This window comes from Sus scrofa, chromosome 1 (assembly GCF_000003025.6).
Source record: "Sus scrofa isolate TJ Tabasco breed Duroc chromosome 1, Sscrofa11.1, whole genome shotgun sequence".
NCBI classification, from domain to species: domain Eukaryota; kingdom Metazoa; phylum Chordata; class Mammalia; order Artiodactyla; family Suidae; genus Sus; species Sus scrofa.
Window position 1 is genome coordinate 200,242,694 of NC_010443.5, and position 25,125 is coordinate 200,267,818.

A 25,125-nucleotide genomic window follows, 5' to 3' on the forward strand; every position below is an offset into this window, starting at 1 on the left:
CAGAGATCATGGTGAATAAATATGACTGACTAATTCAGCAGATCTGTAAACTGCAATATATTAATTCCTCAACATTTTGTTTTTTGAATGATTTCTATTTGTTTCAATGACATCTCCTAAATATAGAACTAGCATATGATCCAGCAATCCTACTCCTGGGCATATGTCTGGAGAAAATCATAATTTAAAAAGATTCAAGCACCTCAATGTTCATTGCAGCATTATTTACAATAGCCAAGACATGGAGGAAACCTGATTGTCTATCAATAGAGGAATTAATAAAGAAGTTGTAGTACATATATACAATGGAATATTATTCAGTCATAAAAAGCATGAGATTTTACCATTTGCAGCAATGTAGATGGACCTGGAAATTATCATATTGAGTGAAGTCAGACAAAGACATATATCATATACCACTTACATGTGGAACCTAATTTAAAAATGATACAAGGGAGTATCTGTTGTGGAGCAGCAAAAATGAATCTGACTAGTATCCATGAGGATTCAGGTTTAATCCCTGGCCTCACTCAGTGGATTAAGGATCTCGTATTGCTGTGGCTGTGGCATAGGCCAGCAGCTGTAGCTCATGGAAACTAGCCTGGAAACCCCCAGCCTGGGAACCTCCATATACTGTGCTTGCAGTCCTAAAAAGAAAAAAAAAAAGGAAAAAGATACAAAATAACTTACTTATAAACAGAAACAAACTCACAGATTTCAAAACCAATCATATGGTCACCATAAGTGTAACCACTGGGGGGAGGGAAGAATTGGGAGGATGGAAGCAACATATACACACTACTGTCTAAAACAGATTAAAAAAAAAATCCACTCAATAGTTTCTAATAACCTATATGGGAAAACTGGATATATTTCTAAAACTAATCAAGGTTTTAATGTATTCTTTCTGCCTCTTCTTACAATTTCTAACACACATCAGATAGTGCAAACACTATTTTAGAATTTATATGCAAACAGTGATGGGAAAGATATAAATATATATAATTTATTGAACACTAACTGTATCAAGTTTTGTGCTAGATAGTTTACATAAACTTCATTTTTTCCTAAAAGACTACTCTTAAGGTTTGTTAGGATTTGAGAATTCTTTGTCCTTCAAATTCTAAATCCTTTGAGCTATAGCAATAAAAAAGATATTAAAATATCAGTTTTTGATGGGGAGGATAGTAATCATATAGCACAGCTTGGACCAGAAACAATAGGGCGTTTCTACTCCTTTTCTCTCAATCCATGTTACTCAGGTCACAGTAATTGATCAACTGCAGTTTTGTCCCTGATACCCCCACCCCCATCTCTTCACTGCAGGAGTAGACTGTGGAGTTCCTTTTGAACTGGCAAAACAATGAAAGACTTAATGAAAAGAGCATGTAAATTAAATCAAGAAAAAGGTCCAAGGAGCTGATTTTGCAGATTAAGTGTTCTTATGTTCTTTTTCCAATCAAGTGAGAAAACTCACCTACTCCTGCTTCTCTATGAATGGAGTTAAGATGTGGCAGGGTTGGGGTGGAGGGGAGTAAGTGTTGCCCTATTACCACTGCCTCCTAAATGATGGAGCCCCTTCCTCTCTGTGGTGTTCCTTGATACCTAGCAGTATTATTATGTCTATTTGAGAAAAATGCATCAGAAATCTTAAATACTTTGCCCAAGTACATTTGAATTCAAACACATATTTGAGTCCAAATTACATAATGGAATGTTTTTAAGCTATCCCACTCCAAGGACATTCCAGAGCAATAAAAAGGGCCCAAATATGGGAATGATGAGTTCAGACAGAAAAAGGACAAAAGCAAAACAAGAACATATGTACATTTAATTAAAACTGGGAGAGGCAGCACAGTAGGTGGATGTGATATCTTGGCAGGCAGGAGAATCAGGTTCTAGCCGAGCCTAGTAAATCATCATCTGTGTGATGTGACCTGCCTACAGCAAAACTCTGAAACCCTTGGGAACTTAATTCTCTCACATTTAAGATATTTTAAAATGTCATAAAATAAACAAATTACGCATTTCTAGTTTGTCTTCTCTTTTGCTTTGGGTGTCTTTCTCTTGTAAATATCTTTCAAAACTATGGTGTAATAGAAAATAACCAAGAAAAATTATAGTCAGGCAATCAAGCTTTTTGTTCATGTATCCCATCAACTCTTTATATAATCTGCAAAACATTACTTTGTCAGTATTGCCTTCCCAAACTTGAGTTCCTTGCTTTAATTTACAGACTTGGGTCTAGATGTCCCTTAAAGCCAGTCATGACTCAGGCAGCTATTACTTAAGTATCCTCAGCAAGAGAGGGGACTGGAGGCCTTTCCATTCTAAGCTTTGTTTATACTATGACTAATTCTGCTAGGCTCAAAGGCCTTGCTGACAGTGAAATCCTACTGAACTTAGTTAGCTCAAAGCTTTAAATCCCTACCCACTTCCTAACCTATCCTGCCTTTACCCCATAAGATAGAACAAAGTACATGGCTATATCCCTAGCTCTCTAAGTTGATGCTTCTATGACCTGACCAACAATAATATCAGTAGTAGCACTCACATGCCTATAAAGATTAATGGATAACTAGATCTCTTGATGGCATACCTTTCTCCCTCATTTGGCTTCCTTGCATATTGTCTCTAATGTCAAGCAAACCTGTCTTCACACTCACTGTTTTCCTGCTGGTATTTTCTATACCAATACTGTATCATTTCTTCCAATCCAGGTAATTCCTCAACCTTACTTTTTCTGCTTCCCCACAGGCCTTCAAACATCACCCCAGCACACCCCACAGCAGAACCCATCCACTTTATGACAACTTTATGTTTTGTGCCTTAAATCCTTCACCTATTTAATAAGAAAAGCGGGCAAAATAATGAGAAATAACACCTTAACTCTGAAATTTACAACTTTGCATTATATACCTAATAAATAACTCCAAATGTTCCATTGGATTTTGTTTTTTCTTGAAGCCATATACTCCCTAAGTGTACGATAATAAAATCTTAGTGGTTAGGGGGTTTTTTATCTTCATCTTGGTACCTAGTGTTCTTCTCTTCATTCTCTAACATCAGTCTTTCTCCCTGTGTCTACAGTAATGCCTTGCACCTAAGAAACACTCAAAATTTATCCAATTAAATTGAAGGGATTTTCTTAGCCAGGAAAATTATATAACAATGCTTCAAAGAGAAGGCCAGGAGGCTATTGAAATAATATAGAGCTGGAATAGTAGTGATAAAGTTGATGAAAAACAGTCAGATTCTGGATATTTTTAAAATCAAAGTCCAACAGTATTTGTGAAGAGACTGAATATAAAACATGAGAGAAAAGGGTGTGAATGTCATTAGAATGTTCCTCAAATATTTATTTTCTCCATTCTTTAGAGCACCTTTTCTCTGTGATCAGGTGCTTTTTTATTTTCTGATCAATTAGTGGAATCCTTTCTGGGTTGAGCATTTAACTGTTGGTGGCCCTCAAGAGCAGACTGTTTTCTTCCTCAGCACAGAGAACAACAGTGTTTGAGAGTGTGACCCATTCACTAAATGAGAAAAGTTCCCCAGCTACATAATGAACATGTAGCATGAGAAAGAGAGATGGGGGTTGGGGGAAGAAGGCAAGAGAGAGATTTTCATTTAAAGCGTTGCAATTTGGAGAGTGATTCTTATAGCAGAATAGCTTAGTTATCTTTATTGGTAAAACCTTCTCCTAGAAGTACAGTACTGCTCTACTAAAACCTAACATGCATGGCACTGGTTTTGAATAGATGGTATGTGAAGAGGAAAAAGTTATATTATATTGAAGGGTAGAAAGATGGTAGTTTATGTTATACAGAAGTACAGCATTTGGTAAAAATGTCATCTGTAGTGACCTGAAATGCAGATAATATACCCAATGAACTAGTAACTTTATAAGAAAAGAGATTATCAATAGCATATGGTGGCTGTTATTGGTGGTGGCATTTGACACAGTATATTATAAGAATAATAAGAAAAAAATGACCAGTTTTGCAAGCAAGAATTTCAAAAGATTAGGACAGGACCAAAATTTATGGATTTGTAGCACTGGAAAAAACAACTACAAAAGAAAATAATAACTAAAAAAATATAAAATATGTTGGATGACAAATACCAATCAAATCTCAGTCTGTGGCAGGAATCAAATCAAGAACCTGGCCACTTCAGACATTTTTAAACCTCTGAATGAATGAAAAGGTTGAATGAATTAACAGGTGGTATTGGAGAAATCCTAGCAGTTCTACAAGATGCCCCCAGGAAAAGATGTTAAAATGATATTCTCCCACCAAGGTCTCTTAGGCTCATCATAATAACTGCAATTAAGTTTAAAAAGAAAAGCAAATAGATACAACAAAGAGAAATATAAGTTTGGCTTTTGTTTGTTTGTTTATTTATTTAGGGCCGCACACACCACATGTGCAGCACATGGAAGTTCCCAGGCTAGGGGTCGAATCAGAGCTACTGCTGCTGGCCTATAGCATAGCCACCGCCACAGAAACACAGGATCTGAGCCATGCCTGTGACCTGCACCACAGCTCATGGCAACACCTGGTCCTTAACCCACTGAGTGAGGCCAGGGATGGAACCTGCAACCTCATGGTTCCTAGTTGGATTCATTTCCACTGTGCCACGATGGGAACTCCCATAAGTTTGGCTTTTTGGCATATATTTATTACTGGAATCAAAAAGAGAAAAAGCCAAATGCATTTCTGAGTCCAATATTCTGAGAAAAAAAAATAACAAAATCAGAAAGCAAAAGCAAAAAGAAATCCCACACCAGTGTGGACTGAAAGAGACTACAGCTTCTTAAAATCTAAAATGATTGATGGGCCTTAAACTTCTACAGGAAGGAAGCAGACAAAGAAGCCTGCTCAGTCACCACCAAAAGTATATTCTCAATCACTCTTTCAAATGCAGCCAAGAAGGATAACAGAGAAATAGGAAACCCAAGAGCATGGAGCCAAGAGTCAAAGAATATAAAATCGGAAAGCTCCACGAAGCAGATTAAGAACTTAAGCAACATTCTTCATCCCTAAGATGAAAGATCTTAAAAATTTTGGTCAGGCGGGATCAGACGTTGGAGGAGTAAGATGTGGCATTCACTTTTTCCCACAAACACATCAAAAAACGCCATCTACATGTAGAAATATTTGCACAGAACATCTAACAAATGCTGGCACAGGACTTTAAATCTCCAAAAAGGGTAAGAAACCCTCCGATTTTAGAATGTGTTTGATCTTATATGACTATCAGGATAAAGTAAGCAGACATAGGAAGGAATTAACATATTTGAAAAACAAGGAAACCGCAAATCAAAACCAAATAATACATTCACAAAAACTAAAAAGAGGACACAAGCATAAAATAAAATGAAATCATCAAAGAGAAAGAGAAACAAAGGAGAAATAGAGACTCAACTGGAAAACAAGGTTTAAAATGGCAATAAGTACATATTTATCAATAATTACCTTAAATGTCAATGACTGAATGCTCTCAGCAAAAGATATGTAGTGGCAAACTGGATTTAAAAAAAAAAGTCTCTTGCTGCCTACAAGAGACTCATCTTAGAGCAAAGGACACATATAAATTGAAACCGAGGGGGTAGAAAAAGACATTTCATACAAATGGAAAAGACAGGAAAGCAGGAGTTGCAATACTCATATCAGACGAAGTTGACTTTAAAATGAAGGCCATAAGAAAGTTGAAGAAGGACACTATTTAATAATAAAAGGATCCATTCAAGAAGAGGATATGCCCCTAACATAGGAGCACCCAAAAAGATAGAACAAATACTAACAAACATAAAAGGAGAAAGTGATAGGAATACAATAATAGCAAGAGACTTTATCACCCCATTCATATCAATGGACAGACACTCTAGACAGAAAATAAGTAAGGCAACAGAGATCCTAAAGGACACAATAGAAAAGTTAGACTTAATTGACATTTTCAGGAAATTACATACAAAAAAATCATAATATGTATTATATTCAAGTGCACTTAGAACATTCTCAAGGAATGACCACATATTGAGGCACAAAATTAACCTCAACAAATTTAAGAGTACAGAAATACTTTCAAGCATCTTTGACCACAATGGCATGAAACTAGAAATAAAAAACAGGAAAAGAAATGATAAAAAAAACTGTCCACATGGAGACTAAACAACATGCTGCTGAAAAACAATGGGCCAATGAGGAAATCAAAAGGGAAATTAAAAAATATCTCAAGACAAATGATAATGAAAACCAAAGCATTCAAAATCTATGAGATGCTGCAAAAGCAATACTCTGATGGAAGTTCATAGCAATACAGGCCTTCCTCAGAATTAAAAAGAAAAAAGAAGAAAGATCTCAAGTCAATAACAACCTACCACCTAAAATAATTAGAAAAAGAAGAACAAACTAAACCTAAAGTCAGCAGAAGGAAGGAAATCATAAAGATCAGAGAGGAAGTCAATAAAACAGAAATTCCAAAAATAATAGAAAAAATCAGTAAAACCAAGAGCTGGTTCTATGAAAAGGTAAACAAAATTGACAAACCTTTGGCCAGACTCACCAAGAAGAGAGGAATAACCCAAATAAACAAAATAAGAAATGAAAAAGAAGAAATCTCAATAGAATGCAGAAATACATAAAAAAAAATAAGGAGTTCCTGCCATCGTGCAGCAGAAACAAATCCTAATAGGAACCATGAGGTTGCAGGTTCCATCCCTGGCCTCACTCAGTGGGTTAAGGATCCAGCGTTGCCATGAGCTTTGGTGTAGGTCTCAGACATAGCTTGGATCTGGCATTGCTGTGGTACAGGCCAGCAGCTGTAGCTCCGATTAGACCCCTAGCCTGGGACCTCCATATGCCACAGGTATGACCCTAAAAAGACAAAATAATAATAACAATAAAGACAAAAAAAGAAATACAAAAAAATATATAGAATACTATGAACAATTATATGCCAACAAATATGACAACCTAGAAGAAATGGACGATTTTCTAGAGACCAGCCCACCAAAGCTGAACCAAGAGAAATAGAACAATTGAACAGACTGATCACTAGAAATGAAATTGAATGTCATAAAAACACTAGTACAAATAAAAGTACAGGACCAGATAGCTTCAAAGATAAATTCTACCAAACATACAAAGAGGATCTTTATCCTTCCTAAACTTTTCCAAAAGGTTGAAGAAGGAACACTCCCAAAGACGTTCTATGAAACTACCGTCACCCAAATACCAAAGCCAGATGCGGATACTACCAAAAAAAAAATTACAGGCCAACATCTTTGATGAATATAGACACAAAAATTCTCAACAAAAATTTAGCCAACCAAATCCAACAACATATAAAAAAGATCTTACACCACAACCAAGTGGGATTCATCACAAGTTCACAAGGATGGTTTGACATACACAAATCAATCAGTGTCATATACCACTTTAACGAAAGGGAAGTCAAAAACCAAATGGATCATCTCAATAGATGCAAAAAAAAGTTTGACAAAATCCAACATTCATTCATGATAAAAACTCTTACCAAAGTGGGTATAGAGGGGACATTCCTTAATGTAATAAAAGCCATTTATAACAAACCCACAGCCAATATAATACTCAACAGAGAAAAGTTGAAAGCCTTCCTGCTGAAATCTGGAACATGACAAGGATGTCCACTCTCACCACTTTTATTCAACATAGTATTGAAAGTCCTAGTGGCAGTTATCAGACAAAAGAAATAAAAGGCATCCAAATAGGAAGAGAAGAGGTAAAACTGTCACTCTATGCAGATGACATAATACTATACATAGAAAACCGTAAGGACTCAACACAAAAACTACCTGAACTGATCAATGAATTCAGCAAAGTAGCAGATACAAAATTAACACTCAGAAATTGGTTGCCTTTCTGTATACAAACAATAAAATATTAGAAAAAGAATATAAGGGAGTTCCCAATGTGACACACTGGAAACAAAACTGACTAGTATCCAAGAGGATGCACATTCAAACCACGGCCTCAATCAGTGAGTCAGGGATCTGGTGTTACCATGAGCTATGGTGTAGGTCTCAGACATGGCTCTGATCCCACACTGCTCTGGCTCTAGTGTAGGCCAGCAGCTACAGTTCCAATTTGACACCTTGCCTGGGAAATTCCATATGCCATGATTGTTGCCCTAAAACAGTTAAAGAAAATAGAGAGAGAGATGGATGGAGGGATGAAGGAAGGAAGGATGAAAGGAGGAAGGAAGGAAAGAAAAGGAATATAAAAATCCAATATGTTTTAAAAGTGCACCCAAAAATAATAAAATACTTAGGAATAAAACTTACCAAGGAAGTGAAAGACTTATATGCTGAGAAGTATAAAACATTAATCAAGGAAATTAAAGAGAATTCAAAGAAATGGAAAGCTATTTCATGCTTCTGGATTGGAAGAATTAATATCTTTAAAACGGCCATACTACCCAAATAAATCTACAGATTCAATGGAATCTCTATCAAAATACCCACGATATTTTTCACAGAACTAGAACAAACCAAAAATTTATATGGAACCATAAAAGATTCAGAATTGCCAAAGCAATCCTAAGAAGAAGAAAAAAAAGCAGGAGGCATAACTCTCCCAGACCCAGACAATTTAGAAAGCCACAGTAATCAAGACAGTGTGGTAGTGGTACAAAAACAGACATATAGACCAATGGAACAGAATAGAAAACTCAGAAATAAATTTAGACACTTATGGTTAATTAATCTTTGACAAAGGAGGCAAGAACATAAAATGGGAAAAAGACAGTCTCTTCGGCAAGTGGTGCTTGGAAAACTGGACAGCTGCATGTAAATCAATAAAACAAGAACACACCATCAAACCATGCACAAAAATAAACTCAAAATGATTTAAAGACTTAAACATAAGACACCATAAAACTCCGAGAAGAGAATGTAAGCAAAACATTCTCTGACAACAACCATACAAATGTTTTCTTAGGTCAGTCTCCCAAAGCAACAAAAATAAAAACAAAAATAATCCAATGGTACCTAATCAAACTTACTAGCTTTTCTATAGCAATGGAAACCATTAAAAAGACAAAAAGACAACCTATGGAATGGGAGAAAACAGTTGCAAATGATGCAACTGAGAGGGGCCTAATCTGCAAAATATATAAATTACTCATACAACTCAACAGTGAAAAAAACAACCCAATCTAAAAATAGGCAGAAGACCTGACTAGATATTTCTCCAAAGAAGACATATAGATGGCCACCAGGCATATGAAAAAATGCTCAACATCACTAATTTGCAGAGAAATGCAAATCAAACTACAATGAGGTACCACTTTACAGCAGTCAGAATGGCCATCATTAGTAAATCTACAAATAACAAATGCTGGAGAGGGGGTGGAGAAAAGAGAACCCTCCTACACTGTTGGTGGGAATATAAATTGGCACAACCACTGTGGAAAACAGTATGGAGGTACCTCAAAAAATTAAATATAGAACTACCATATGACCCAGCAATCCTACTCCTGGGCATATACCTGGACAAATCTTTCATTATAAAAGATGCATATACCCCTATATTCATTGCAGCACTATTCACAATAGCAAAGACATGGAAATGACCTAAATTGACAGATAATGGATTAATAAGATGTGGTACAGTTACACAATGGAATACTACTCAGCCATTAAAAAGGAAAAAATAATGCCATTTGCAGCAACATAGATGGATCTAGAAACTATCATGATATGTGAAGTAAGTCAAAAAGAGAAAGACCATATGATAGCACTTATATCTGATATCTAATATATAGCACAAATGAACCTATCTACAGAAAAGAATCAAACTCATGGACATAAAGAACAGACTTGTGGTTGCCAAGGTGGAGGGGGAAGAAGTCAAATGTACTGGCAGTTTGGGGTTAGATGCCAACTATTGCATTTGGAATGGATAAGCAATGAGGTCCTATTGTATAGCACAGGGAACTATATCTAATTACTTGATATACATGATGGAGGATAATGTGGAAAAGAAGAATTTATGTATGTGTATAACTGGGTCACTTTGCTATACAGCAGAAATTGACAGGACATTGTAAATCAACTATAATAAAATTTTTTTGAAATAAATTTTGGTTAATGGGATTTTATACATTCAGCAGAGCAGTTAAATTGCTGTGCACTTCCCAATCTTTCTCTTTATGAATAGAAATATTTATTATGATTTCTCAATTGTGTATTAGTTTTTTTTAATAGTATAAAACCCTTCTTTTTTGAATGGTATAAAGCCTGGATCTATAGAAGCCATATTAAAACCTCCTTCAGAGACTAGTACGCATCCACTAATGATCCTCAGCTTTCACCCTGAAGGAATGAATAAGTGGTGCTCTTTTTGCTGTCTTTCTTGGAGAGGAGATAACTGATTTCATGTGCAAGGAGGAAAGTGAATCTACTATTTGATAGCAAGAAGAGTGTATTAGTCATCAGTTACAGTTTTCTACATCTACTAATTTATTGCCACTTCCTAAACATTTGTATAATTTATTTCTTAATTTTTTTAGCAGTATGTAAGGAGGGGAGAGAAGAATGATGAGTTTTCACTAATGAGTTGTGAATAGAAGCAATGCATGCCACTTTTCTAGTGGCAAGAATTCAATCTTATTAGCAAGAAATTCATAAGCAGTGTAAGACCTTTTAGAGCTCTCGTTTTTCCTCTGTCATGGAGATCAGCAATTTTCCTTGAATGATTACAACAGAGTCTCCCACTTACCCACAGTGGAAAGGTAGTGTGAGCAAAAGGTTAACTTTTGTTACTTAAGCCACTAAGATTGGGCATTGTTTATTACCACAGCATTAATATATCTATTCAGACTGATACAGGAAGCAACATTTCTATAGTGTATTTGTTGCAGTAAACCATTTGTTTTGTTGTAATTTTGTCAAAATTATATTATTTTTGTTACTGCTAGTAGATAGTTTGGTTAAGTCAGTATAAATGAAAAGTCCTTCTCCTTGTATCCTCACATGGTGGAGAGAGGGCTAGGCTTCTTCCTTTTCTTACAAGGCTGCTAATCCCAGCATGAGGGCTCCCAAATATCCTACCTCCAAATACCATCACAATCATGTTAGGACTTCAACATATGAATTGAAGAGCGGAGGGAGACACAAACATTTAGTCCATACCAACTAGTCATCATTAAAACAGAATAAACTATGGATATATGCCACAACATAGAAAAATACCAAAGTATGCTGAATGAAAGAAGCCAGGCAAAAGAATACATTCTGTATGATTTCATTTCAGTCATAATCTAGGTCATCTTTGGGGACATGAAGGAGTGTCAGAAATGGTCATCAAAGTGAGATTACTAAGAAGTATGAGGAAATTTTGAAGGGTGGCGAATATGCTTATTATTTTGAGAATTACGGTTTCACAGTATGTTAAAAGTTAAACTATACACTTAAAATATGGACGGTTGTATGTCAGTTATACTTCGATAAGGCTATTTTTAAAAAATAAATAAATGAATGAAAAGTCAATTTCTTAAGAGTCCACTTTTTATATTTTTATACATATGTATTTCTAAGCTTTTTCTTGAGCATTTCTTTCTTTAAAAAATGAAATTAAGTGACAAAATGACTCAGTACCACTAATTTATGTTAATCGGTCAGGTATCCCATTGCTTTATTATAAAAGAAACTTTCTTTTGAGTAACTCAACAATGTTAGAGGAATTACCTTTGGAATAATCACAGGCTTAGACTGACATACAATTTTTTTTTTTACTTCTACAATACTGTACACCTTATACATATGTTTTGGAACATTACGCATGTTATACCTCTGTTTTAAGATTTAAAACATAATAAGAGACTCTAGAGAAATCAAAGAAAGAATGACATAACCACATAGACTACAGGTATTCCTTGGACTTAAGATCATGCATGTATTTCAAAAAACCATTACTAAGGAAATAGATGAAATGACAAAAACTGAAAAACCTTTTGGGACAGCCAAAATTAGTGGCCTCTCCTAAGAACAATGTCATCCAACATCATTTCTCTCGTAGTGAAAAGTCACAGCTTCTTCTCATTCGCTAGAGACTATTTCAAATTCTGTGCTTGTAGACTAAATTCTGAAGTATAAATCATCCTTAATCCAGAATTCAACAAGATGGGTAAAAAACAATCTGCTTTTCAGCTCAATCCAGTTTCAGTCAAAAAGGTAGATAATGAATTTAACAGTATTGATTTTTTTTCCTTCATATCATAATGTTCACTATAGTTTGCTGATGAGATGGTTTATACGAAGGTTTAGGTAAAAGCAAAGCTATTTTAATTATTTGGATTTCTTAGCTGGCCATTATTAACTGGTCAGAATAAAAAAAATATTTATTTCAATCAGCTAAAATCTCTTTGGGTATAGTCAGAAATCATCCGGCGGCATCAGATTATTCACTAAGATATTCCAACAAAGCAGTTAAACATTATTTCTCCTTCTAAGTACTTGGTTTCATGGACCCACTGCCTCTGCTCTATAATTGAAGAATCATTTTTACATGTTTCACTGGGTCTTTTCTATAATTTTTCTCTTTTTCTCTTTCTTTCTTTTTCTCCTTCCTCCTTCCTCCCTCCATTTCTTTTCTTTCTTCGTCCCTTCCTCCCTCTCTCCTTCTTTCTTTCTTTCTTTTCTTTTCTTTCTTTATCTTTCAAACAGCTGTACCTGCAGCATATGGAAATTCCCAGTCTAGGAATTGCTTGGAGCTGCAGCAGAGACCTACGCCACAGCCACACCTTTTCCAAACTGTATCTGAGACCTGCACAGAAGCTTTTGGTAATGCCAGATCCTTAACCCGCTGAGCAAGGCCAGGGATTGAACCTGTATCCTCACAGAGACAACTTAAGGTCCTTAACCCACAGAGCCACAACAGGAACTCCTTTTTTTATTTCTTATGAAAGACCACTATTTTCTAGATAAGATATGAAAAATTATCCTTTACAATCTTCTATCATCTGGACCTCACGGCTAAGGATACATTAATTTATCCAACTACTTGAAAGAGGACAATGATAATGAGCCAGGCCTTGAAAAGTTCATTTCTCAATCTCTTCCTTCTAACTGTTAAATGGGTATAATAAGATGTACCACAAGAGGTGGCCATATCACTTTTAATGAAATGATACATATAACATACTAGGCATATAGCATAGTGATAAGTAAGGGTTCAGCGAATGACAAATGCTATTAGCCCATGATAGGATAAAAAAATAATATAGAAAAGTTTAGGGGTGATGAATTTCTACCATCATAATAAGTAACTCTTTGATATTTTAGTTGATGATAAGTTTTTTGAGAACAAGGACCATGGTTCATAACAAATTTGGGGTGTTTTAGACCAAATACCATGCCTTTAATAAATGTTTGACAAGTGACTAAATTTTCAAAATATGGAACTGAAATATATGTCCATCTTGCATTTGTCTTGCCAGTTTTTGTGTGGTCATGGTGTTATAAACCTGAATCTGTGGATTCTATAAAGATTTGGTATAGGTATAGACAGGAAGATTCTATAAAGGTTTGGTATAGGTAAAGAAAGGACTGATTGCTTTCTTTGGAGCTCTGTTTTTATTTGTTGGCTATATACTGGTGGACAGAATAAAATATTTTCTCATATTTAGAAGCTAGTCATACTACAACACAAACTTTGGGGTTTCTAAATTTATTCTCAACTGGCAAAAAGAATATTTTCATTTTTCAGAAGGACTTAAAATGCTCAAACAGTTGCAAACAACTCTTGGAAGGAACATTTTAATGAGTCAAATGTAAATATATGTAAATAAATTAAATCCACACAAATTAACTTTCCACACAAGTGCTTAAAATTAAGAGAAGTGTCTAAAAGTAGAAATTTGGGTTTTGCTTAGCTTTAATTAGCCAAGAGAACAAATTATGTCCAAGATTATTCTGAATATATTATGTGGAAATATAGAAATATCACTCTTCCTTGGGCTTTTACTCTGAGGGTAGCTCCTGAACTAAGGACAAATCCAACATGCAGAAGTTCCAATCCATGTTTTATGTTTTCTCCCCCCAATTCAGTGCACCAGCTAATGAGAGAACAGCCTAATCAAGAAGGCTAACTCTATGAGGCAAAATCAGAATGCTGATGCTTAATCCTAAGCTTCTCTTCTCCAAGTTACTACTGTATGTTCCTAACATTTGTAGCTACCTCAGCTCTAGGAAAATCTATCCTCAATGTAATCAGTCTGTTCTTTATTTCTGTTTTAACATAGATATCAGCTTTTTAAAAAATCTCAATCTTTAATACTGTCATCCTGCCTGTGGATTTCATCTCAACATTCACTTTGCTTTATCCATTCTAACTTTATGACTTCCAAGAAATTCTGTCCTAAACTAAATCTAAATTCAGATTACATCAAGAAATTCCCCATAAATAGCAGCTCTTCAGAGTGGTTAATGTCTTTCACACAATCATTAACAAAATGATTAGGGAGAAACAAATCTAAGACTTCTTCTTAATACAAAGTTCTGGGTCATAGCAGCATCTAGGACACTGCAACAGTTTCAAAGCACAAATGATGGGCATTGACACCAAGGAGAAACAATCCTTCTATTGGCTGAACAATCCTTGTGACTTCCTCTTTCTCTCAAATAGCCTAGAAGCACTCTCACTCTGCAGGGTCTCTCATTAATATTGGTGATAGTAAGCAAACTAACCTAGACAGCTATGTGAGTTTCCAAAGTTCAAAACTCAGCTTTTCTTGACCAAAAAGCTCTTTTTTACTATAAGTGCACTCTGCTCCCATCCCCAGCTTCTCTATAGAAGTGTAAATCTGGATAGGAATAAGGTCCCTCTCCTGCAGCACTTTCCACAGTGTATCTAACCACACTCAGACAAGCATACCTCTCTATGGTATGAGAGCTTAAGAGTCCTGCTGACTCTGTACTTAGGTCTCGCTCAATAAACCATATTTCACACTTTAGTGGTATCTGTCCCTATCTTCTGGTTTTCCAAATATTTTTCCCATAAAAGTCACCTACAGTAACATCCTATCTAATGCTAAAGCTCTGTCTACAGCATATTCAACAGATTTCTCATATCCTCAATGAATATCTACTGTCTATTTATATACACTGCCATTCATTACAAGCAAATCGTTAAGTACCCACAAGTGCTTAGTAAGGCCCTGGTCTAGTATATAGCATTATACAGTCCCATGAAAATCAAAATCCTCTGTGGCCTGAGAACAATCTACAGTTTTCAATTTAATATCTTACTAGTGAAAAGAGATCAACATACATAAGCATCTATTATAATCCAGGTACCATACATTAAAATTTCATACTACTTAAAATCATCCCAATAATGTTACCATTCCTATGGGTTGATTCTCATTATTTGCTTTGTTTTCTCCACCCCAACTGCCCCCCCAAAACATAACAAAAACCTAATGTTTTAAAAGTCATTTTCCTCATGTGTTAGCATTTACCAAATAAATGGCAAAACAGAATTCAGATACTGGTTGCCTGCTTCCAGTGCCTGTGAGCTTCCTACTATACTATGTAGTGCCTATGCCTGACACAGAGTAAGTGTTTGATAAATATTTTTGAATAAGTGGATGAATAAATAAACTAAACAAAAAAGACAATATCATTTTGCCATTTTAAAACTTTTTTTGGCCTGAGGCTTTTGGAAAATTCTACATTACTTTCTGCACAAAAGAAATTATAGTAAACATATGTTCTCCCCAAATTTCTGAGACATACATTTAAAGATTGTTTTTGTCTAGTTTTTCAGCAACTCCAGAAATTGTTCTCAAATTAGCCTGGTCCCATCTTCTTCCTTTAATAAATGGATTGCCAACTACCACAAAACATTAGCTTTAAAGTAGATAAAAATGCTGCTTGACTCATAGGTTGTCTGAGCTGGAGAAGTGTGAAGGCAATGTGAGGCCACTGATAAATTTTATTTACTGACTTAAGGGGAAAAAATCATTGCTTAATTTATAAGGCCTGACCTAGATGAAACCCCCAAGAGCCAGGCTCTTACTTGAGAATGCACATTGGTATCTTCAAATTCGATTAGCGTGATTTTCCAAGACATAAACATAGCTCCCAGCAAAGTGTCCAGCCACTGGAAACACAATCAATCATGCCAGGCATCATAAGCCTAATGCAACCCCCTGAGTGCCTCGTAGAGAGACAAGGGAAAAACAACTAGGAAAAAAAAGGTAAAGCCTTGCTAAGTAAACATAATCCACACCCAGATTTTAAATTGCTCTTTTCCCACTCAGTGAAAGATTTCTCACTGATGATAAATAGTGGAGATTTGATACATGAGCAAATCTCCTCTAAAGATATCTTTGACAAGGTAAGAGACAAAGCAAAGAAAAAAATCCAAGACATACCTTCTTACATTGGCATATAAATAATATAGTCAATAGCTTAACATTTTCCCCCCACAGTTGTAAAGCACCTTCAAGAGCATTTTCTTACAAGTAAACAAATTAAGGGAATAATTTGTCTGTACTTACCAAACTCTGGAAACAGGCCTGGAACTCAAACTGAATTCCCCGACTAAATGTTCAGAACTTAATCCCTCTATCATGCAAGGTCCTAAAATGTACAAAAGAGCATGGGATAAGGACAATGATATAGAAATGTAAATATTCTGCTTTCAGTGAGCTTATACTTAAAATGATGGCCACTTAGATCCAGAAGGCACTTAGAGATAATATTCCCCAGAGCTTCAATATTTTGTTGATGAAGAAACTAAGATCACACAAATAAAAACATTTAAAGTTACACAGTTTCTGTCTAAAAGTCTGGTCTAAAATTCAGTTGTTCTGGGAGTTCCCATCGTGGCTCAGTGGTTAACGAATCCAACTAGGAACCAGGAGGTTGTAGGTTCGATCCCTGGCCTTGCTCAGTGGGTTAAGGATCCAGCATTGCCATGAGCTGTGGTGTAGGTTGCAGAGGCAGCTCAGATCCCGATTGCTGTGGCTGTGGCATAGGCTGGTGGCTACTGCTCCGATTCGACCCCTAGCCTGGGAACCTCCATATGCTGCGGGAGCAGCCCAAGAAATGGCAAAAAGACAGATAAATTAATTAATTAATTAATTAATTAATTCAGTTGTTCTAACCCTTCACTCATTATTTTCCCAACTTCATCATGATAAGTCATATATCTAGGCTAGAGTAGGGTGGTCCTGGCTCAGGGCAGATCAGAGGTGTGGACCAGAGCTGAGTAATGTTAAGAAGTAATGCTCAACCTATATACATTTTGATTTACAGGAAGGCGGAAGAGCCTCCTGGATGAATGATGCAGTTACATCCTCAGCTGGACTTTGATTATCACAGTGATGTCTGACAGAAAGGATGCACATCCAAAGAAATCAAATTGCCAGGGGATTCAGAAGAATGCCTCCTCCTTCTAACCCCAAATCAATATTGTATGTGAAGTAACAGGCACAAAGAGCCAAAATGAGCAAAAGGATTAAAGATAGAGGGAGAAGCATGTCAGGAATGAGTAGTGGCTCAGACTCACTTTGCAGAATGTGTTTCATGACCTAAGGATCCCCCAAATTACCTGAGAGTACATGAGCTCTGAAACGGCGAATGAACTCCTATTATCACCAAAAGAGCTAATAAGATTCAAGTAACAAACTAGCAATCCTTGAATAACTTCAGTTTAGTTTTCAAGAAAAATATAAACCAAGACCAGGACATGCTTAATAAAAGAGTAGGCAATGGCTCCAGAGACTTGGTGTCATGGAATTCCAGAGAGCGGTTCATTGTGAGCTGAGCTGACCAAGGAGGGCGACAAATATCAGAAAGACCAGTTTATAGAATAAATGATAAAACTAAAGAGCAAGGCTTAATAATCAAACTCTAGAAGCTCCAATATCCCTGGTTTATAAAAGTCCCACAAATGACTGACATGAAAATCTGATTGAATAGCCTTTATTGAATCCTTCTCTAAACATACCAGCCACAGCAAATGAGTAACCAGACATAACTTTAAATACCTTAAATGTATGCCAATTTCATTCCTGCACAGCTCTAATTATTTGAAGATTCTTCTATATGCTAATTAATGTTTTATTTTCATGTACTTTCTAGCTACGTATCTCAGATTAAGAGCAATACAGAAAAAGTCTATTCTCTCATGAGAAAGTCATCCCAACTTTTAAAATTTATATATGAATAAACTATAATTTTAAAAAGTAATCTGACTGTCAGAACTGGTATTAGAACTCAAGTCTTCAACCCTTAATCCAGTGCTCCATCCACTACGAAGGATGAATTCTGAATTTCCCCTCACCACTAAAAGGCTGTAAGCTTTTCCTATTCCTTCAGGCTGTTGTTCTCAATCCTATCAGATTCAATGTCCCTTTACATAAGAAATATTTTAACTGACTTTTACTCTTATAATATGAAATTCATGGATAACATAGTCTATCTATACACATAACTTTTATTAAAAAAGCAATGTAATTGTGGTATAAAGTAACTTATTTTAAAATATTATGTATTTCAACATAAATATATGAGCATAACTATAATATACTAGAATGCCTGCACATATGTGTAGAATCACTAGAAAGGTAAGGTACACATTGACTCAGGTATGTTGTAATATCATGAATAGAAATAACAACTAGCTCCAAGTAAAGAACAAAATAAAATCCAATTTTCACAAGAGTAGAACTACTGAAAATCACTTATCCTTAAAATATGCAAAACTGTTTTATATATATATATATATGGCCCTCACTTGAGGGATTAGAGTTCCCATTGTGGCTCAGGGGGTTAAGAACCTGGCATTGTCTCTGTGAGGATGCAAGTTCAATCCCTGAACTCTAAGTGGGTTAAGGATCCAGCACTGCCGCAAGCTGCGGCACAGGTCACTGATGCAGCTGAGAACCAGTGATGCCCATGGCTGTGGCTTAAGCCTCATCTGCAGATCCCATTCCACCCCTAGTCCAGGAACTTCCATATGCCATAGGTGCAGCCATTAACGAAGAAGAAAAGGATTTGTTTCTCAGCTCAAAAATTATAAACAGGTGTGTGGAACATTCAGAAGTTGTGAGTAAAGGAATACAATTCATCTTCTAGGCTTCTAGAATATTACTGGCATCTGGCATCCCTAGAGTGACCCCACTAAATGCCAATGGTGCCATCCCCAGTTATTAGAACAGTGAATATCACCCCAACAAATTTTCAAGGGAAGGCAACTATGCTCATAGAAAACCACAGTAGGAGAGGACAAGATGGCGGAGGAGTAGGGGGACACGCTCGCCCTCTCCCACAAACACAACAAAAAAAGCACATCTACAGAAGAAATGACTCGCACAGAACAACAACCAATCGCTGGCAGAGGAACCTAAACTCCAATAACGGCAAGAAGTTCGTGACATTATTGGGCAGAACGGGAGAAAAGAGGAGAGTGAGAGAAGGTGAATCCGAGCGGGACGGGCGCTCCTGAAAGGGAACTGCGGAGGAGAAAGGGATCCTGCACCCTGGAAAGTCTCCTACCGGGCGAAAGATCAAACGAACCGGAGGAATCTCCAGATGCAGAGAAGAGTGTAGCAGTAAGTCGGAGTACGGAAAAAAGATCAAGAACCCAACGGACCATCTGAACTACGGGCACAGTCACCAAAAATTGAGACGCCTGGGTGGGGGCTGGGCACCGAATCCTCGGCTCCAGAGGTTAGTCCCCGGGAAAGGGCAGGGGGACGCCTGGGTGGGGGCTGGGCACCGAGACCTCAGCTCTGAAGGTTGGTCCCCGAGAGGGGGCCGGGGGACGCCTGGGTTGGGGCTGGGCACCGAGACCTCGCCTCCGAAGGTTAGTCCCCAAGAAAGGGCCGGGGGACGCCTGGTGGGGGGGGCTGGGCACCGAGACCTCGGCTCCAGAGATTAGTCCCCGGGCTAGGGGGGCGGGGAAGAGCGGAAACTGCTTGGGAGGTCTCTAAACCATTTGACGGGGCAGAGACTGCCTGGGAGACTAGAAAACAAAGCTGTCGCAGAGGAAGGGAGCAATACTCTAGGGGCGGGGAAGTGGAAAGCCGCCGCAGAGGGAACCTGGGAGAAGAGCCTGGTCTGCGCCCGTGCTGGGGAGGGGAGAGAAGAAGGGGTGGGTCCCCATAGAATACCCCCCACGCCACAGCAAGCTTACAGGCCCGCTAGCTAGCAGAAAGCTGTGCTTCCCAGTGCATTCCCTCCCCCCACCCCCGCCACCCCCTATGCTCTCGCTGAACCTGGGGCTGCCTGCCATCCAGGAGGGCTGGCCTCAACAATTGCCTGAAGCCTACCACCGCAGGGGCTCTCCCTGCACAGGCCTGCTTGCCCTTTGGAGGGGCTACACTTCCACAGAGCAGCACCAAACACCACCAGCCCCCTAGAAAAGGCCTGCAGCCCAGAAAAGCTAGAACAAGCCTAGCCAGGCCGTGAATAGATCGACCTAATTCTCCGACGGTTTTTCTGAGACGGGCTCCCCCGGGGAGGAGCCTCTTGAGTCTCCAAGGGCCTTGCTACACGCCCAAGACCCCAGGGGGTGCTAAGACCTAGTGGACCAGCTGCATAGGACTGCCAGCTCCAGGCAGGACCCCCTGCAGCCCAGAAAAGCTGCAACAAGCCTGGCCGACTTGGGAAAAGATCTCAGACGGTCTTTCTGAGTCGGTCTGTCCTGGGGAGGAGCCTCTTGAGTCTCCAAGGGCCCTGCTACCCGCCCAAGACCCCAAGGGGTGCTGAGACCTAGTGGACCAGCTGCATAGGACTGCCAGCTCCAGGCAGGACCCCCTGCAGCCCAGAAAAGCTGCAACAAGCCTGGCCGAATCGGGAAAAGATCTCAGACGGTCTTTCTGAGTCGGGCTGTCCTGGGGAGGAGCCTCTTGAGTCTCCAAGGGCCCTGCTACCCGCCCAAGACCCCAGGGGGTGCTGAGACCTAGTGGACCAGCTGCATAGGACTGCCAGCTCCAGGCAGGACCCCCTGCAGCCCAGAAAAGCTGCAACAAGCCTGGCCGACTTGGGAAAAGATCTCAGACGGTCTTTCTGAGTCGGGCTGTCCTGGGGAGGAGCCTCTTGAGCCTCCAAGGGCCCTGCTACCCACCCAAGACCCCAGGGGGTGCTGAGACCTAGTGGACCAGCTGCATAGGACTGCCAGCTCCAGGCAGGACCCCCTGCAGCCCAGAAAAGCTGCAACAAGCCTGGCCGACTTGGGAAAAGATCTCAGACGGTCTTTCTGAGTCGGGCTGCCCTGGGGAGGAGCCTCTTGAGCCTCCAAGGGCCCTGCTACCCGCCCAAGACCCCAAGGGGTGCTGAGACCTAGTGGACCAGCTGCATAGGACTGCCAGCTCCAGGCAGGACCCCCTGCAGCCCAGAAAAGCTGCAACAAGACTGGCCGACTTGGGAAAAGATCTCAGACGGTCTTTCTGAGTCGGGCTGTCCTGGGGAGGAGCCTCTTGAGCCTCCAAGGGCCCTGCTACCCGCCCAAGACCCCAGGGGGTGCTGAGACCTAGTGGACCAGCTGCATAGGACTGCCAGCTCCAGGCAGGACCCCCTGCAGCCCAGAAAAGCTGCAACAAGCCTGGCCGACTTGGGAAAAGATCTCAGACGGTCTTTCTGAGTCGGGCTGTCCTGGGGAGGAGCCTCTTGAGTCTCCAAAGGCCCTGCTACCCGCCCAAGACCCCAAGGGGTGCTGAGACCTAGTGGACCAGCTGCATAGGACTGCCAGCTCCAGGCAGGACCCCCTGCAGCCCAGAAAAGCTACAACAAGCCTGGCGGAATCGGGAAAAGATCTCAGACGGTCTTTCTGAGTCGGGCTGCCCTGGGGAGGAACCTCTTGAGTCTCCAAGGGCCCTGCTACCCGCCCAAGACCCCAGGGGGTGCTGAGAACCAAGTGAAATCTGCTACCATCGTGGGGTGGACCTCCCAGTCCTGTCTGCCCTCAGGAAGTCCTCCTTTGCTTCAAAGAAACACTGTTAGTCCCATCAACACTCCAGAAAAGCCACACTGCCTCAAAAAAAGATTGACCAACAACGACAGCCCTCAGGAAATATTCCAGGGCAGTGACAAGGCAAACACTACCCGATAACGGAGAGTACAACTCCCTCAGGAGAAAGAAGACAACAAGCAAGATGAAGAAGCTGAGAAACCACCCCCAGTCAAACCAACAGGAGAACTCACCTAAAACAGTCAACAATGAAACTGATCTCTGCAGTCTGACAGACCTGGAGTTCAAAAGAGAAATAGTGAAAATACTGAAGGAATTAAGAGAAGATATGAACAGCAATGCAGATACCCTCAGAAAGGAGCTAGAAAATATAAGGAGGAGCCAAGAAAAACTAGAACATTCATTTGCAGAGATGCAAACTGAACTAGGGGCAGTAAAAACCAGAATGAATAATGCAGAAGAACGAATCAGTGATATGGAAGATAGAATAATGGAAATCACTCAATCTGGTCAACAGACAGAAAACCGAATCAAAAAACTGGAAAGCAATATAAGAGACCTATGGGATAATATAAAACGGGCCAATCTACGCATAATAGGAATTCCAGAAGGAGTAGAAAAAGATAAAGGAATGGAAAATATATTTGAAGAAATTATCGCTGGAAACTTCCCAAATCTAAAGGATACTGGATTCAAGATACAAGAAGCACAGAGGGCCCCAAACAAACTGAACCCAAACAGACCCACACCAAGACACATCATAATAAAAATGGCAAAAGTTAGTGATAAAGAGAGGATCCTAAAGGCAGCAAGAGAAAAACAGAATGTTACCTACAAGGGAACCCCCATAAGAATATCAGCTGATTTCTCTACAGAAACACTACAGGCCAGGAGGGAATGGCAAGAGATATTTAAAGTGCTCAAAGGAAAAAATATGCAACCTAGAATACTTTATCCAGCAAGAATATCATTTAAAATAGAAGGGGAAATAAAAATTTTTCCCAACAAACAAAAACTTAAAGAATACAGCAACACAAAACCCAGGTTAAAGGAAATATTGAAAGGGCTTCTCTAAACCAAAAAGAAAGGAAGGAAAGGGAAGAAAAAAGAAAAGAAAAAAAAAAAAGAAGAAGAAGAAGAAGAGGAAGAACTAGGACTGAGGAAGATACAATCAGAGAGCAGTCACTCAAATAAGCCAGCATACAGATTTAATCATGAACATGCTTCAAACAAAATAAAATTAAAAAGAAAAAAATAAAAGAGTCATCAAAACCATAAAATGTGGGCAAGGGATGTTAGGAGGTAAATAATCCTTTTTGTTTGTATGTATGTCTCTCTTCTTAATTTTAATATAATAATGAAGTGTTTGAACTTACAGGACCATCAGGCTAAAACACACAATTATGGGAAGGGGTTAGCATACTTAAAAAACAGGGCAACCACAAGCCAAAACCAAATATTGCATTTGCAAAAAATGAAAAAAAAAAATACACTCAAGCAGATAATAACAGGAGACCATCCAACCAAAAAAAAAAAAAAAAAAAAAAAAGAAGAATGGAGAACCATAGAATCAACTGGAACACGAGGATCAAATGGCAATAAATAATCATCTATCAATTATCACCTTAAATGTCAATGGACTGAATGCCCCAATCAAAAGACACAGAATGGCTGAGTGGATAAAACGGCAAAAACCTTCAATATGCTGCCTACAAGAAACTCACCTTAGGACAAAAGATACATATAGATTGAAAGTGAAAGGCTGGGGAAAAGTATTTCATGCCAATAGACATGACAGAAAAGCAGGAGTTGCAACGCTCATATCAGACAAAATAGACTTTAAAACAAAAGACATAAAGAAAGACAAAGAAGGACACTATTTAATGATTAAGGGATCCATCCAAGGAGAGGATGTTACTATCATCAACATATATGCCCCAAACATAGGAGCACCCAGATACATACAACAAATATTAACAGACATAAAGGGAGATATTGATGAGAATACAATCATAGTAGGAGACCTAAATACCCCCCTCACATCAATGGACAGATCCTCTAGACAGAAAACCAATAAAGCAACAGAGATCCTAAAGGAAACAATAGAAAAGTTAGACTTAATTGATATCTTCAGGACACTACATCCAAAAAAATCAGAATACACATTCTTCTCAAATGCTCATGGAACATTCTCAAGAATCGACCACATATTGGGACATAAAGCGAATCTCAATAAATTTAGGAGCATAGAAATTATCTCAAGTATCTTCTCTGACCACAATGCCATGAAATTAGAAATCAACCATGGGAAAAGGAAAGAGAAAAAACCTACTCCATGGAGACTAAACAACATGCTACTAAAAAACCAATGGGTCAATGAGGAAATCAAGAAGGAAATTAAAAACTATCTTGAAACAAATGATAATGAAGACACAACCTCTCAAAATCTATGGGATGCTGCGAAAGCAGTGCTCAGAGGGAAATTTATAGCAATCCAGGCCTTTCTCAAAAAAGAAGAAAGATCCCAAATTGACAACTTAACCCTCCACCTAAATGAATTAGAAAAAGAAGAACAAAGAAGTCCTAAAGTCAGCAGAAGGAAGGAAATTGTAAAGATCAAAGAAGAAATCAATAAAATAGAGACTCAAAAAACAATAGAGAAAATTAATAAAACCAAGAGCTGGTTCTTTGAAAAGGTGAACAAAATTGATAAACCCCTGGCCAGACTCACTAAAAAGAGGAGAGAAAGAACCCAAATCACCAAAATTATAAATGAAAAAGGAGAAATCACAACGGATACAGCAGAAATTCAAAAAACCATAAGAGAATACTATGAACAACTATATGGCAATAAGTTTGACAATCTGGAAGAAATGGACAATTTTCTAGAATCTTACAGCCTGCCAAAACTGAATCAAGCAGAAACAGACCAACTGAACAGACCAATCACTAGAAATGAAATTGAAGAGGTCATAAAATCACTCCCTACAAATAAAAGCCCAGGACCAGATGGCTTCACAGGTGAATTCTATCAAACATATAAAGAGGAATTGGTGCCCATCCTCCTTAAACTCTTTCAAAAGGTTGAAGAAGAAGGAATACTCCCAAAGACATTCTATGAGGCCACCATCACCCTCATTCCAAAACCAGGCAGAGA